The sequence below is a fragment of the Mustela erminea genome, chromosome 1 (assembly GCF_009829155.1).
Source record: "Mustela erminea isolate mMusErm1 chromosome 1, mMusErm1.Pri, whole genome shotgun sequence".
NCBI lineage: Eukaryota > Metazoa > Chordata > Mammalia > Carnivora > Mustelidae > Mustela > Mustela erminea.
Window position 1 is genome coordinate 134,324,814 of NC_045614.1, and position 16,604 is coordinate 134,341,417.

Below are 16,604 nucleotides of genomic sequence, written 5' to 3' on the forward strand. Positions count from 1 at the left end.
GTGAGTCCCTTTGTGCCCCTCCTCTGATTTATTTTTGTGAGGCCCTCACTGACAAGTAAACTTTCTTGCCTCTGTTCAGAGTCTATAAATAATGAATTACTGTCTCCCAAGATAAAAGGGAGGATTAGCTCTTCCACACAGTGCAAATCCCACAGAAGGTCAACAGCACATTGTAATGCTCCCTTCAGCCCACCCAGAGCACACAAAGGGCAGGTCTTTTGTCAGGAACTTCTTCATCAGGACCAAAGAGAAAAAGCCTTAAACTGACTCCTTACAGATAGAAACAGACTCAGGGAGACAGAGTTGCGTGAGCTCTCACAGCAAGTGCCTGGCAGAGCTGGAAGAAAACAGAGGTCTGTTCCATTCTGTGTCCGTCCTACTTCCCTTTTGTACCATGGAAGACAAGGCTGCTCAAGCATCTCCAGGACGTCTAAAGATCTGTAATCTAACCCATCTAGACCCCCTGCTCTGGTTCAACCCTTGGGCCAGCCTCAGAAATCCATTTACCACCCCTAAGAAACTAGGGCTTTGCCAACAACTACTCCAGACTGGGCTGAATTCCTGAATTAGGATGTGTGAGTCTTTCTCCACCAAATATGAGTCAGGGGAAAATCAAGGCTGACTGGTCTTAGAAAATGGGAGGCCCTGGGACCAGACCAGGTTGTCTGCCTGGAATCATCACTTGCTGGCAGTGAAAGTGAAAAGACATTGCTCTACTTCCTTGGAGCCCCAGCTTCCTAACCCAGAAAATGGAGACAGTAGAAACTTCTGCTGATCCAACCGCATTACGCCAGGAATCAAAACAAGTAATGGAAATAGCCCAGGTGTCCCTCACCAAGAAATCAGATAAACAAACTGTGGGTACCCACACAATAGAGTATTACTCATTAACAAAAGGGAACAAATCACTGATACAGGCAACAACACAAATGACTCTCAAAGGCACTACATGAAGGGAAAAGAGACACAAAAGACTGCAAAGATCCAATTTACATGAAGTTTCCTAGCAAGAAAAGCTAAGCTTTGATGATAGATATCAGGAGAGTGGTTGCATGGGGTTGGGGTGGGAGGAATTGACTGAGAAGGGTAATGAGGAGACTTCCTGGGGTGATAGAAATGTTCTGTGCCTTGATAGAAGTGCATGCATTTGTTAAGACTGATAGAACACACATTTAAGACCTATGCATTTCAGGGGCGCCTGGGTGGCTCAGTGGGTTAAAGCTTCTGCCTTCGGCTCAGGTCAGGATCCCAGGGTCCTGGGATCAAGCTCCACATCAGGCTCTCTGCTCAGCGGGGAGCCTGCTTCCTCCTCTTTCTCTGCCTTCCTCTCTGCCTACTTGTGATCTCTGTCTATCAAATAAATTAATAAAATCTTAAAAAAAAAAAAAGACCTATGCATTTCACCATAAGTACACTGTGCCTCAATAAAAAAGGCGATAGCATGTAAAACCTTTGTAAATAGAAGAGCTGTGTACAAATGTAAAAGGCCACGGTCCTCCTTCCATCACTTCTTGGTCAGACAACCTCATGCAAGTGTCTTCGGGTGGCTTCCACCAAAAATCCACTTAACCGAAGTTGCCTTCTTTTAATAGCCAACGTTTATGATTGGATCCGAACATAGGGAGTTCTGAGAAAAGCAAATAGCAGACAAGTAGAGAAACACTAAGTTTAGAGATAATGATTCATATTCTAATAGCAAAGTGGCATATGGGCCATTCCACAGCGTCTGCGCATTTCCTCTAAATCAGACTCCTAGATTTCCATAAGAAAGGGAAGTTGCCGTTTAAGATGTAGCCAAGATAGCAAGCAGCAATAAAAAGAATAATAGCCACTTGTATTGAATATACCAGCCTCTTTCAAAATGTTTCTGCTCACAACAGCCCTGCAAAGCAAACAGCATTATCTCCATTTCACAGCTAAGAAAACAGAGGCTCAGGAGTGGCTAAGTTACTTGACCTACAATAGGAAACAAGAAGTCAAACTCAGCGTGTCTAACTCCATTGCTTCTTCACTCTACCCTGGTAGATACGGAGAGATCCGGTCTCACCTTCTAATTAGTTATCTTCACAGTTGTAGGTAATTTTATATCGTTACAGAACACCATAACAGTGATAGCTAATATTTACTGTACATTTATTATGTGTCGGGAATTCACCATGTATTAATTCACTAAATGCTTAAAATTCAGTAAGAGGTAGATATTGTTAGTAGCTTGATTTTACAAATGAAAAAACTGGCCATGAGAAATAAAAGAACTTTTCCAAGGTCACACATGTAGCAAGCAGCAGAGCCAGGATTTGTGCCCAGGCTGGCAGGGCAGAAGCCACACGTGCATTCCAGTCCTTGCATTATCTCTTGTCAATGCCGGGTAAGGGGTGGCTCACCTCCGAGAAACCCAAAGTGCGAGGCATAGCAGAGTAGGTTAAATCTCTCATTTTGGAAAAGAGTAGAAAACTTTTCAAGTTTCCTAGGAACAATCTGCAACCAGAAGTTAGTCCGAGATTGCAAAACAATTGCATATCTCCTCCTATTTCTGTCCAACTCATAAGACTAGGTGGAGCGATCAGTACTTCTGCAGCAGACGCAACAACAGAATTTAACAAATATCCTAAAAAGCTCATCAAAACTGACCATCTTGTAGAATTTCATTTACCTACCTAATGGATCATTGCAACACCTCCAAAAGATGTGTTCAGACTCTCAAGGAATGGCTCACTGTGCCATAAGGGAGAAGGAAGCGTGTTAGAAAAGGAAGCAAGACAAGAAACCCAGGTGTTTCTGATACTCTCCTTCTTCCTCTTCCTAGAGAATTACTGAGCTCAGGCTCCTACTCCTTTCACAGGGCTCCCAGATGTTAGCGGGCATCACAACCACCCGGAGCAAGGGCAAGTTCTAACAAGTCCCCAGGTGAGGTGAGTGCTGCTGGCCTGAAGACCACACACGGAGAACCACTGCCCTATAATATTTATTGCTAAGAAGGCTCTGTTTAAATATCTGCAACCACAGGGGGCAAGGAGGTGAAATTAACTACCCACTCAGGGCACCTTAGTGGCTCAGTAGGTTGGGCGGCTGCCTAGGCTCAGATCATGATCCTGGAGTCTCGGGATAGAGTCCCCCATCCATCTCCTTGCTTGGCAGGGAGTCCGCTTCTCCCTCTGAGCCTCCCCCTTCTCATGCGCTCTCTCTCTCTCTCTCTCTCAAATAAATAAATAAAATCTTAAAAAAAAAAAAAACCCACTACCCACTCCTGCAAAGCAAGAAGTTACAATTTCACTTACCAGCAATAAGAAGGCACACTTTAATTTTGTTCAGAAACAGCAAAAAAAGCCCAGCTCCAAACTGTCTAGGACAATGTTTGCACCTGGTCAGAAAAACAAAACAAAACAAAACACCCTGCAGACCCAGCAGCTGATGTGCCCGTTCTCCGTAAACATGGGCGGCCTGAGTCTCAGCTGAGCTCATTTAGCTTAACAAGTCTCTAGCTCCAGTTCACAGTCAGCAGCAGAGATCAATAAAGCTCCATAATGCTTTTCCATTCGTCTCTGGACTTTCTTTGCACAAAATAATAAAAGATGAGCAAGGGTCAAGAGTGCAATAGACATAACCCACACCTGCAGGCTCATTAGATCTCACTATAGTTATATAGAGTCAAGCAGCATTTTTTAAGAAAGTTTCTGTGTTTTTCTGTGGTCATTTTGAAGAAACCCCCCTCATGCACACACACCTCAGTTTGTTACAATTCACCACATCCTAGATATGAAAGGGGCCTTAGACATCTTTTGGCTTCTCTTCCCATTGTTAGGGTACGGAGTCGACCACCCCTCAATTAGACAGAGAACACTCTCGATAATGCAAGTCACACAGTGAGATTTATTTGACAAGCTTAAGCTTGGGCCCAAGTATACCCGACAAACAGAGTAGGGACTCGGACCCGGAGGCTAGTTAAGGCAGGGGTTTTTATGGGTCATTACAAGAGGCTTGGTGCAAGGGGGAGAAGTTTCAGACTTTTCTGCCGTAGGCTGATTAGCTGTTGCTGGGCTGGTTACAGGGTTAGGTACTTTCTTGGAAGTGTTTACAGGGTTAGGTTTTCCTGTTACTAAAAAAGGGTGGGGGTCTCTAAAACTAAAGCAGGGTGGGGGTCCCTGGAACTAAAGTAAAGTAGGGGAAAGTTCAGCCCTTGGGCCTGAGATGGCTGCCCAAGCTAAGATGGCTGTACTTATGCTAACCCACTCTTACACCATCAGTCTATGGTGCAAGAAACTCTCCTACAATATTTTTAGGAGATGTAAATATGACAGTCTTCAAAAAGGTGAAGGCAGACCTACCAGAGTAATTTGCAGAGTAACTTTACCTGGATCCCTGACCTATTCACATGATATGATTGCTTTTTATAAAATAAATCCTTCAGCGGTGCCTCAGTGGCTCAGTCCGTTAAGTATCTGTCTTTGGCTCAGGTCATGATTCTGTGGTCCTGGCATCAAGTTCTGCATTGGGCTCCCTGCTGGCAGGGACTTTGCTTCTCCCTCTCCCTCTCCCTCTGCTTCTCCCTCTTCCTTTTCCTCTACCCTTCCCCCTACTCATGCTCTCGCGCTCTCTCTCAAATAAATAAATAAAATCTTTTAAAAAATCTTTCATAAACTTCACTATTAAGGAAGTAAGACAACTAATAACCACTGAGTATCTGCTCTGTGCAAGGCAATGAGAAACTCCTTTTACAACATCATCTTACTCATCCCATCAATAGGCAGCTAACTTTCAGCCCAAGTAATCTGCATATCCAAATGCACACTGAAACCAGCTTCAAGCCAGTCAGGCAACTTTTGTGTCAAATTTAAATGATCCAACAGCTAAGTTGAAAAGTAAATTTCTAACACCTTCCATGTGTTAAATGACTAGCCTTGGAAAAAAAGAAACATTAGCTTTAGTAATTAAGAGTAGGAAAGCTCTTTCCCAGTCAAGTCAGGAATGCTATTTGGTATCATGGAGAGGACAGGCATTTCAAAGGACATTGATTATTTCCTCTTGAACAACAACAAAAAGTCAACCAAAAGGGCTGCAAGTGATCTCTTTAAAAGGACACAGGGAGGGATACAGGGAGGATAGTGATCCTGTCCTTTGCAAGAGGCACAGAAGGTCAAAAACCTCCCCTAAGTAAAGGAGGGCTCAAATACAAGGGTATTATTTATTAGGATGGTAAAAAAAAAGCCCTGTCTCCAGAGTGCATCTATCACTACACCCTTCCTCCCGTCTCTCATTCTCTGTCAATCTCCCTAGCTGAGTCACCCTTCATTCTCTTTTCATTCTAGGGGAGAACTGTCTGTGTGCAACCCCCCCACCTCTCCAACACCCCATCGTCATTGTCCTCTCTCCCTCTCCCCGCCTACTAGTGGCCATAGTATAGAATTGAAGTCTTCAATTTCATAGTCCTTGATTAGAAATTTTTATAGTTCTCCCTTAAGAATGCCTCAGCTTTTTTTTTTTTAAATGAGCTCCAGTCTTATTTAAAACTTCAAGGTTTATAATTACTAAAATTGTCTTGAAATCTGCTAAATCCAGAAAACCATGTTCTACGCCTCCGTGAAAGATAATTTTAAGATGAAATTGGGAAAAGCATGATTTCTGCAGATCTGGAGGAGTACACACCGCAGGAGGGTATGCGTCTAGGAATGCCTGACCTCTTGCAAAGCCAATCACTGAATTAAAAACAAAAAATAAAAGTCTTGATAAAAGAAAAATTCCAGTAGAGAAGACTTGGGGCAAATAAAATGTACCATCTCTGAGATACAGTGACTCAAACTATTACATTGTTTCGAAGTAAAGAATGAAAACCTGAAACAGAAAAAAAAATTTTTTTTAAGAGAAAAACAGTTTGTCTTAATATAAGATATTTTTCAAAAGTACAGGGAAATTCCTAGTGCTCATTTTGTTTCAAGTATTGATCTACCTCTTAATTGCTTCTTTCTTTGCTATTATTGATTTCAAAATCAGAAGGAAGGCTTTAGCATTTATTCATTTATTTATTCCTCAAATGCCTGGGGGGAGAAAAGGCTTCTGGCAGAAAGGATAGTATCTTCTTGCCCCTGCAGCTTCTAAACTTAAGAAACAGTCTCTGAGCCAAATGCCTCAAAAGGGAGGACAAAAATGTTGATATATTGCTGACTGAAATACCTTGTCCAGCGTATGAACATCAAGTACCAGAAATCTGTGCTCCAAGATCCTTGCAGCTTCCGAGCTACTGCTGGGTTCTACCCTGGGTCCAAACTCACAGTTCCTTAAAATCAGATCTTTGGTTGCTAAGACCAATGAGCCTGAGTCTGGCTCTCTTCTCCTGGGACTTGAAATATCCTTAGTTCTTAGAAGGACTTAAGTTTGAGTTCTTAAACTTAATGAGTTTCCAAAGACCTGTCAAAGAGACTTCTGAGTAAACCCTCCACAAAATTGTGCCCCATCCAAACAGCGACTGCAGTAGAAATAACTTGACCCTTATAACCTGGAATTGATCGTCTATTATTCACACAATAGTTGGAGGAGAATTCCTAGAGACTCGATTTCTCAAAACCAATTATTCTATTACTCAAAAATCTATTACTCGGCTTTCGTGAGAAACAACACTAATATGATTTGTTTCTTTTTAAGAAACCATAAGCCTCCTTGAAACTAAGATGAAAAAATAAACTCTTCTAGTTTTTCTTTAATATTCTCCTCAATTAAACTTGGATATTAGTGTGGAAGTGTAGCTTTATGACAAAAGCTTCGCCTTCCTACGATTTGCTATATCTAAGAAATGTCTAAATAGAAATGAGGAACTGCTTGATTTCCTCAAGAAAACCCCTCTATTACTTAGGTAATAAAATATCGGGGTAATGTGAAATAAAATTCAGGGAATGCAGGTATTTTACCGTAAATATTCATGTTACCTCCTACTGGATTTTTACCAGAGCTGATGGCAAGTTAAAAGTGAAAACAAAATAAAACAAAACAACTTTTTAAAGATTACTTCTTACTCGCTAGCTAGGTCACTTCCTCTCTAAGGCACTTGCTCTCTCATTCTAACCTCAATTTCAGAGTTTAAGCCTATGGCTCAGCAAAAGCATGAATTTTATGGACCTCTAAAATAATTTGAATATAGTGGCATTAAAAATGTTACACCCACATAGACCCAGGGTCTAGTTCATGGTATTCATTAAAATATTTCCCTTTCCTTTATTTCATTGGTTAGATTCTCAAACAACTGATAAGATAATAACAATGTGGCCAAGAGCAGTTCCACTGGCATCTTCATCTGCAAGTTCTTTTGTGTTTCACTCCCATCTCAGAAGCCCCCTATCCCTCTACCTACATTTTCCTGCAAAGAAGAAATCACAGATTTTAACCTGGCTTCCTTGAGGAATACTTCCTCATTTATTTTGTAACCATTTACAATTGAAAATTTCTTCATCTTGGGTGCAGGCTGCCATCGTCATTCCTCAAGCTCAGACCTGAAAGGTATCAGTCAATCGTGGTGATTCCTCCTAGGCCACCTTATCTCATACCCTTGTTGACAGGCATTGCTCTTATTTATTTACTTACTTACTCACTTACGTATTTATTTTATGTAGGCTCTACCCCCAGCACAGAACCCAACGCTGGCCTCGAACTATGACCATGAGATCAAAACTTGAGCCAAGATCAAGAGTTGGACATCTAACAAACTGAGCCACCCAGGTGCCCCTGACAGGCACTTCTCTTACCTGTTTCCTCCATCAAAACTCTCAGTAGGCCTCCTTTCCCCTCTCTTTCTTTCTTTTTTAAATTTATTTGAGAGAGACAGAGACAGAAAAACAGAGAAAACATGAGTGGGGAAAGTGGCAGAGGGAGAGGAAAAGTGGGCTCCCCACTGAGCAGGGAGCCCCCCCAGGGGGCTTCATCCCAGGATCCTGAGATCATGACCTCCACCAAGGCAGATGCTTAGCACCCCACTTTCTGATGAGAGTTGTGTGATCAATAATATCTAACCAGGTCTAGCTCTCTCCTCTTGGTTCATTTGGTTGCCTCACCTTGAAAATGTCTTCCTGGTTTGTACGTGTTCTCTGTGAATGCTAGATAACCTGCTCTCCTTTCAGTTGCAGTAATTTATTTTTTTATTATTAATTTTAATTTTTTGTTCCAAGTTTTTGTTGAAATCCCAGTTAGTTAACACATAGTTTAAAGTTAGTTTCAAGAGTAGAATTTAGTGATTCAATACTTACATGTAACATTCAGTGCTTATCACAAGTGTCCTCCTTAATATCCATCACCCATTTAGTTGCAGTAACTTAATACCTGTTTTATCTCATCATGCCCTCCTCTATTAGCTGCTCAACTGAATGCTTAATTGGGTGCACAGGTCTAAAGCATGAGGAGACACAACTTTCTAGGAGGGGTCAACTTGTAAAAGAGAGACCGGTATACCTCTGAAACACAAATAGAAAAGAGAGTCTAGAAGGTTTGCTATATGTTTAACTCCATCTCTGGTAGTCAGACTTTAACTTCTATTAAGTCAAGAGTCTTGTATTTTCACATCAATGAGTCACTGAAATGTGACATGGAGATAACTATAAGCCTTTTCTCACTTTTCTAATTTAGAAGCTCAAAAAAGAAATACATCATCTGAGTGAAACCCTGCTTTTAGCCCTAAAGGAGCTAGATGATATGACAATATGCATTTTTAATGTAATTCAATAAAAATCATGTAGTGCCACCCTCCTATTCCCCCCAATCTTCTCCATGTGCTTCTGGGTTTAAAAGCTTCCAGAATTAATACAATACTAGTGGGAAATGTTGAATTGTGGCCTCATTTTATGTTTGACACGGACTGAGTATCTTCAGCCATGCCAATTAACTTTCTTGACCTCCATATATTACCCATTAGTTAACTTTCTTAGAGTAAGTCAGACAGGAGGAGTTACCTCTTATTTAGCATTTTTGTTCTCTTTGGGTCTTTAACTTACTAGATGAGGCCCAGCCACTTTGGGGAGGAAAATCTGCTTTACTCAGTCGACAGATTGTAATATTAATCTCAAGCAGAAACACTCTCAAGGACACATTCAGAATACTGTTGGGACACATTTCTGGGGAACCTTTGGCCCCGTCAAGTTGACACATAACACTTATCATCAGAGTGGCCAAAATTATCGAATGATCCAACCATTTTACTTTGGATTTTGACATGTAACCAAATCTTTGCCCAGAACAAACTTACTTTGCCTTTCTTTTCTAAGGCATTCACTGACATTTTTTTTTTTTTTTAGGGCTTTTGATTTAGCAACAGTCTTCTCTGACTTATTTTCTTATCCTTAATTAGTTGGAGTAAGACTCCTCAGCTATAATTAATAGCTGTGTAATGAGAAAAGGAGAACTCCAGCCCCATCATTGCCCATTCCCCACTAAGTGAATTGTCACCCATCTTCAACAAAACATCTTCCTCTCTCTTTTATGTACTATGAAAATTCATAGCTGCTCTAGCATTGTGGCATTTTTCTGTGGAGAATTTGACATTCATTGTAAAGGTGTTATTTTAATTACAATCAAATGTAAATTTGGGGTCAGGTGGCTGTAAAGGATAAAAAGAACAAACAAACCCAGAGTAAAGATAAGAAATAAGAAAATAAAGCAACAAGAAAAACCAGATGTCAAGAGTAAAAAACAACAGGCAAAGAACCTCATGGAAACACAATGGCAAATGGAAAGTAGCCAGGGTCCTTCTTTGGGCAGTCTGTCTCAGTCTTTAACATTTGATCTAATGACCTAGTGACCTGTATTTTAAATTTATATGATAGCTTAATGGGAGGCATCGGGGGAAATTGGTGAAGCATCTCACAAACCACAGAGTAATCACCTAAGAAATTCTTCCCAGCAAGACTAGACTTCTTAAAATCAGGCAGGTCACAACACGCCTGTGTAAATGAAAACAGAGTCTCACCACAAATAGCAACCAAAACTGATATTGATCTCCAACATTTTATTTTTTAAATGGCTGTCACATGCTTTTACCTATCATTTTTTAAAAGCAGCATTATGGAGATAAAGTTCACATACCATACAACTTGCTCGTTTATAAAATACAGTTCAGTGATTTTTAGTATGTTCATAGACTTGTGCAACCATCATAATTATCTAATTCCAGAATATTTTTATGGCCCCAAAAGAAATTCTATATTCATTAGCAGTTACTTTCTATTCTCTCACTCCCACCGTTGCCCTAACCTTGGACTCGAATTGAAAAATGAACTCTTTTTTATTTATTTATTTTATTTTAAAATAAATAGGCTCCACACCCAACCGGGGGGCTTGAACTCATGATCCTGAGGTCAAGAATCCCACACTCTACCAACTGAGCCAGCCAGGTGCCCCCAAAATCAACTCTTTTTGAGCGTGGGGTCTGCCATCTTTTGGACTGGAATTTCCATCATTGGCTCTCCTGGGTCTCCAGCTTGACAACTACAGATCTTGAGACTTGTCAACCTCCTTACTAAAGTGAGCTAATTCTTTACAAATTGTCCCCCTCCCTCCTGCTGCACCTCCCCTTTCTCTTTTGCTCTCCCTCTCTCTCCATAATTGGATCTATTTCTCTGGAGAACCCTAATACAGCCTCTTTAGACGAATCTGTATTTCAGACATTGAGAGTTCTGTCATTATTTTTTTTAAGATTTTATTTATTTATTTGAGAGAGAGTGAGAGAACACAAGTGGGGGGCAGGGGCAGTAGCAGAGGGAGAGGGAGAAGCGGGTCCTCACTGAGCAAGGAACCCAATGTGGGGCTTGATCCCAGGACCCTGGGATCATGACCTGAACCAAAGGGAGATGTTTAACCAACTGAGCCACCCAGGCACCCTGAGAGTTCTGTCACTGTTATCCTTAACTGATGAATTGTTATCCTTAACTGATGAATCAATCAATTTCTCATAAAATTGGAAGCGTTATGTTTAAGCTAATTTCAACTTTTAAAACCAGAGTTATTTTATCTTATTTTTTTCTCAACTGTTGTTTCAGTAAAAGTCTTTTAAACAGATGAGGAAGTGAAAAGTTCTGTATCTGAATATGTGATATAGAATTGAAGTATAAATGTTTAATGTTGGTCTGAAATAGTAGGCTAAAAGATGGGTTTCCCTGAAAAGGTGGTTCATAGAAAACACTGTTGAGTAAGTCACAGTTGTTACAAAATGGGAGGAAGGGGAGAAGATAGGGAGGGAAAAGGGGGGCTGGGGGGAAGGAAGAGGAAGTTGTCACCAAATATTTTCCTAAAAGACTAGCTTAAAGCTATATATGTTATAAAAGATTTTAGTAAGCAAAAGAGATGTATTAGGCATTTTCTAAGGGTCTCATACTTATTTACTTATGAGACATTTCCTCAGTGCCCGGCACACTTCTGAGTGCTTTTTTGTATATTAATTAAGTAACTTAATATGTTAATTATCCTTTGTGGCAGATGAGGAAATTGAGATTTTGGAGACGTTTAAGTAAGTTGTCCTCATTCACAAGTTAAGTGGTCATGGATTTAAATATGGGAAGTCTGGCTCCTATATCCGTTCTCTTAACCAGGACAACACAGCCACCTTCTTTGAGAAAAGTAATATATGAAAAGTCATGGGAAGATTGTTTACAGTGAACCAACAGAGTATTGGGCAAATGACAGGTTTTGACATCCAGCTCTTAAAGTTGTGTCACTTTAGAAGAGTTACAACCTCTCTGATTCTTGGTTTCCTATCTATAAAAATGAGATAAAAGCTCCCACCCTGCCTACTAGTGACAAGACAAAGAGATAATGTATGGAAACCTTGGTAGTAATAGTTGAATAAATTATAGTTATATCAACATTATTATTATCTTTATCCATGTTATTATTATTATTATTTTGAAGTTTGACATAGTGCTCAAAGACCCAAGCCATACAACTTTCCTAGCTAGACCTTATTTTCAACCTTACAGTTCTAGTTCATAAAGAAAATAAAATTCTATGTTAATAGAGGTAAACTGAAACACAACAACTGATAGTAATGGAGAGTATCAGGTGCCTCTTTATAACAATGTAACTGGTAGGGGGGGATGTTTTCTATTTAACAGAAAAACAGAATTACCACTTATTTGGAGAAAACAATGATAAATTAAAAATTACTAATGAGGTTCCTTTTACTAACCAGGACACTGAGATGGGTTCTTTTAGTTAATTAATATATTCCAGTAATTTATGCAAGTACCTGTACCATGATGTGGTTCTGGAGATGTTAGCTGGCTTAGCCAAAGGTGCAGAGTTGCTGCAAAGCTAGTGGGTGACTCAGTAAAGACTAGCACACATCAAAAAAAAAAAAAAAAAAAAAAAAAGACTAGCACACATCAGCTTAATAGACCTTTAGAATTCTCAGTGTTACAAAGAGTTCTACTCTGGGGACCAAGAGTATTTTACATCATCATAAAAATAAGTAGTGCTAATCTAACAATGTTTTTTAAAAATAAAGGTTAAGGTGTGAACTCAGTTCGTGAGGAGCCTTCTGCTGTGCTGTGGAGCAAAGCTTGTTTCTCTCCCATGCAGGTTGAATTGACCAGAGCCATGGTTATGGAGAAGCCTAGTCCCCGCTGGTCAGGCAGGAATTTGTGAGACAGTATTACACGCTGAACCAGGCCCCAGTCATGCCATACAGATTTTATGGGACGAACTCTTCTTATGTCCATGGGGGATCAGATCCAAGTGGAAAGCCAGTAGATGCAGTCTATGGACAGAAAGCAATCCATAGGAAAGTGATGTCACAAACTTTACCAGTTGCTGCACTAAGATTCGCCATGTTGAAGCTCATGCGACCTGACTGATGGTGTAGTGGTCCAGGTGATGCGGTTGCTCTCTAAGAACAACCAGACTTTGAGGAGATTCATGCAGATGTTTGTCCTTACTCCTGAGGGCTCTGTCGCAAATAAGTTCTACGTTCACAATGATATCTTCAGATACCAAAATGAGGTCATTGATGGTTTTGTAAATGAGCCTCAGGAGGAATCTGAGGAAGAGGTAGAGGAATCTGAAGAAAGGCAGCAGACATCTGAGGTGGTACCTGATGATTCTGAAACTTTCTATGATCAGACTGTCAGCAATGACTTAGAAGAACAGTTAGAGAAACCTGTGGCTGAACCAGAGCCAGATCCTGAACCTGAATCAGAACAAGAACCACAGCAAGAACCTGTGTCTGAAATCCAAGAGGAAAAGTCTGAGCCAGCACTAGAAAAAAATGTTCCCAAGGATGCTCAGAAGAGTTCTTCCCAGCACCTACAGAAATACCTCAGACAGTACAGGAAAATGAGGACATTTTCTTGGGGATCTGTAATCAGGAAGAACATTTCACCCAGTGGAGCTGTTCCAATTACTGGGGTATCATCTCATGTTGTTAAACTACCAGCTTCACAGCCTCGTCCAGAGTCTAAGCCTGAATCCCAGATTCCACCACAGAGGCGTCAGAGGGATCAAAAAGTGGGAGAATGATGAATAAAAATTCCTCCCTAGAGGAGATCTATACCAATCCATGAGGCTGGTGAGCAAGGTGATGTTGAACCCCAAAGAATTGTGAGACACCCTGATGGTCACCAACTTTTCACTGGCAATCTGCCAGATGAAGTAGACAAATTGGAGCTTAAAGATTTTTTTCAACGTTATGGGAACATGGTGGAGCTACACATTAACCGTGGCGGGAAATTACCCAGTTTGGGTTTTGTTGTGTTTGATGATTCTGAGCCTGTTCAGAAGGTCCTTGGCAACAGGCCCTTCATGTTCAGAGGTGAGGTCCGTCTGAATGTGGAAGAGAAGAAGACCCAAGCTGCCCGGGGAAGGGGGCGGTGGAGAAAACCGCTGGTGGCCCTGGAGGTGGGCTGGGTGGTGGGATGAGCAGCCCTCCCTGGTGCAGAAGCCAGGATCTGGAGTGGGAAGGAGAATTGCTGCAAGGCAGTGAATTGCTCTTCACTGATCTTCAAGCAGCACTACAAATCTAGCTCCTGCAGAATGGTGAATTTCTTACACCAGCATCTGCTATCCTGGAGTTTGACCCCCATCTGTGAAAAATTGCTTAAGTTTATACAATTTTCCTGACCTTTTAGTCCTTCACTTCCAGTTTTGGGGAATGATATTTTAGGAAAAGATTTAGATCTTTAAAGAAGAGAAAAAGACTGAATATCCTTGCTTTACTTTTGCATATACAGACTGAATTCTTTTTTTTTTTTTTTTAAGCCGTTTCCCCAAAGGAATGTGTCTTGCTTATTTCTGACATTTGGTATGTTTCATTCATTGGAATAGTTCTTATTTTCTATGTGTTTCAAAAGCCTGTGAGAAACACGAGATTTGATAAACATTTTGAAGGCAGGAAAAATCCAAATCGTTTCTTCTTTGAGAGTCATGACTACCTTCTGGTGTGTAGAAATTGTCATTGGAAAAATTGGCAGTTTTGATTCTTGCTGGTATGGTTAAAAACTGAGTAAAAGGTATTAGAATTTTTTTTCTTTTGATATGTGATCACAGAACAATTATAAGCCTACTGTGTTTCCATTTAAATTGTGGGATAGGTTTTAAATGTCTAGGATGCAACTAATTTAGATGTCTTTTGAAATAGTTTTGTTTCATGTTTAATTTGTATTCGTAAGAAAAAAATACCCCCAAAACAAAAGAGAAACCCCAAAACCCAAATAACGCAAACCACAGCAAAACTGTTGTGTCTTCTATTTATCTTTGATTCCAGCCTTGGCAGTTGTTTAAAGAAAAAAAAAAAAATTTTAAGGCTAAAAAATTAAATAAATAAAATTTTAAAAATAAATAAAAACAAGGTTTAAGAGGGTGCCTAAATGGCTCAGTCAGTTAAACATCTGACTTTGGCTCCTGTCATGATCTCAGGGTCCTAGGATTAAGCCCCGCCTGGAGCCCTGCCTCAGGCTCCAGTCCCCAGTCAAGCTCCACACTCAGCAGGGCGTCTGTTTATCCCTCTCTCTCTGTCCCTCCTCCCCTTTTCCCTCTCCCTCTGCTCCCCCCCAACGCCTACCCCCACAAACCACCCCCCTCAAGCTGGCTTATTCTCTCTGCCTCAAATAAATAAGTAAATCTTTGAAAAAAATTTTTTTTTAATTTTAAAAATAAGAGTTAATCTGCACATTATGAAAGTAAACCAGAAAGAAGTCAATAAAATTTATCTCAAATTTCTGGTTTTGCTATTAAATACTCCTCTTACTGGGTTTCTTACATTCTCTCCTCCTGAAAATAAAATATACATAAGAGAATAAGTGTTGATAAAGACAGAGATTGCTAATAGAATTAGTTGGGACTTTATTCTTTTCTCTTGATTTCATTGGCTTTCCATTGTCTTCATTGTCTTGTCCAAATAGCTGTAGATACACACTGGATAGTGTGTGTAAAGACAGTGTTTGAGGCTGCTTTAGAATAATAGATGCTCCTGAGAGTCTTTTGTTAAACTAGTCTTACAGCGGCTCTGGGGATTTCTGTACTCTTCTTTGGGGGGCTCTTTATTGCTAAGAAGTATCCTTTCAAAGGCAAGAATTGTGCATATTACAATACATCTCATGTTTGTTAACAAATAGTTAACATTAGTTCCTTAATGAAATATTACTGCTTTTCCAATTTCTAGAACTACTGACTCTGGTTATTAGTATGATCTTTATCCTAATATTCAAACAGAACTGTTTAAGGGTTAGGTCCTCCCATGAGAGACTTCAGCCTAAGCATCTGCATATCTGTGAAACTGGAATCAGTGACTTGGAGCAACATCACTCATGCTACTAGAGCATAGCCCCATAAGAACTTCAGAAATGTATTAAAAATGAAGGAAAGAAGGGAGGAGGGGAAGGAAAGACAGAAGGGCAGGTGGGCAATCCTGCTTTTGCCATGCACTTTATAAGAGAGGGGCTGAGTTAATTTTCAATTCAGGAGGGTCTTTCTAAAGTATTCCAAAGGTGCTCAGTCATGATGCTTGGATTTCTGAATGCTGAAGAGTCACGGAGAAGGTGGCTGAGTCACTGAAAGAAAGGGGAGGAACACAGAGCTCCACTAACAAAATAGAAGAAATGTCAAAATACAGAAGAGAAGTTCCTGAATGATGGGTACTTAGAGAAGGCAGAACGGAGGAAGGAAGGGAAGAGAGGGGGAGCGAGATGAAGAACTATACGAGTGCTCTGTAAACGGTGGTTCATTTGAGCCTTCAGAAGAACCCGATGATGTCAGTATTATTCCCACTTCACAGATGAGAAAATTAAGGTATAGAGATACAAGAGAATTTGTCTTAGACTATAGTTTGTTGGTAGAAAAGCTGGGATTTAAACCCAGGTGTATTTTGTCCCGAAGTCCATAACTTTTACTATCGTGCCATTCTGGTTAAGTTTGGAAGCTTGAGAAAACTCACATTTCACACTGTTCATTTTGCTCCCGTAGGAGTAAGACGGTTCTCAGCAGACGCATACCAGATCTGGTAACTGACAGCTGGCTATTCCAAGTGGATTCTCACAACTTTTCTCCTCTCTGGTATGCTGAACTCCAGATACATTCCACACAACCTCCTACCTTACAAAGTGATCCCATTCCCTTCCAGTATTTGTCCCCAAACCTTCCAGGTT

The 16,604-nt window shown here is 40.4% G+C and overlaps 1 pseudogene; it reads left to right on the top strand.

The window, feature by feature from the left end:
- Positions 1 to 12,564: 12,564 nt before the first annotated feature.
- Positions 12,565 to 13,945, top strand: LOC116601085 (annotated as a pseudogene).
- Positions 13,946 to 16,604: the final 2,659 nt, after the last annotated feature.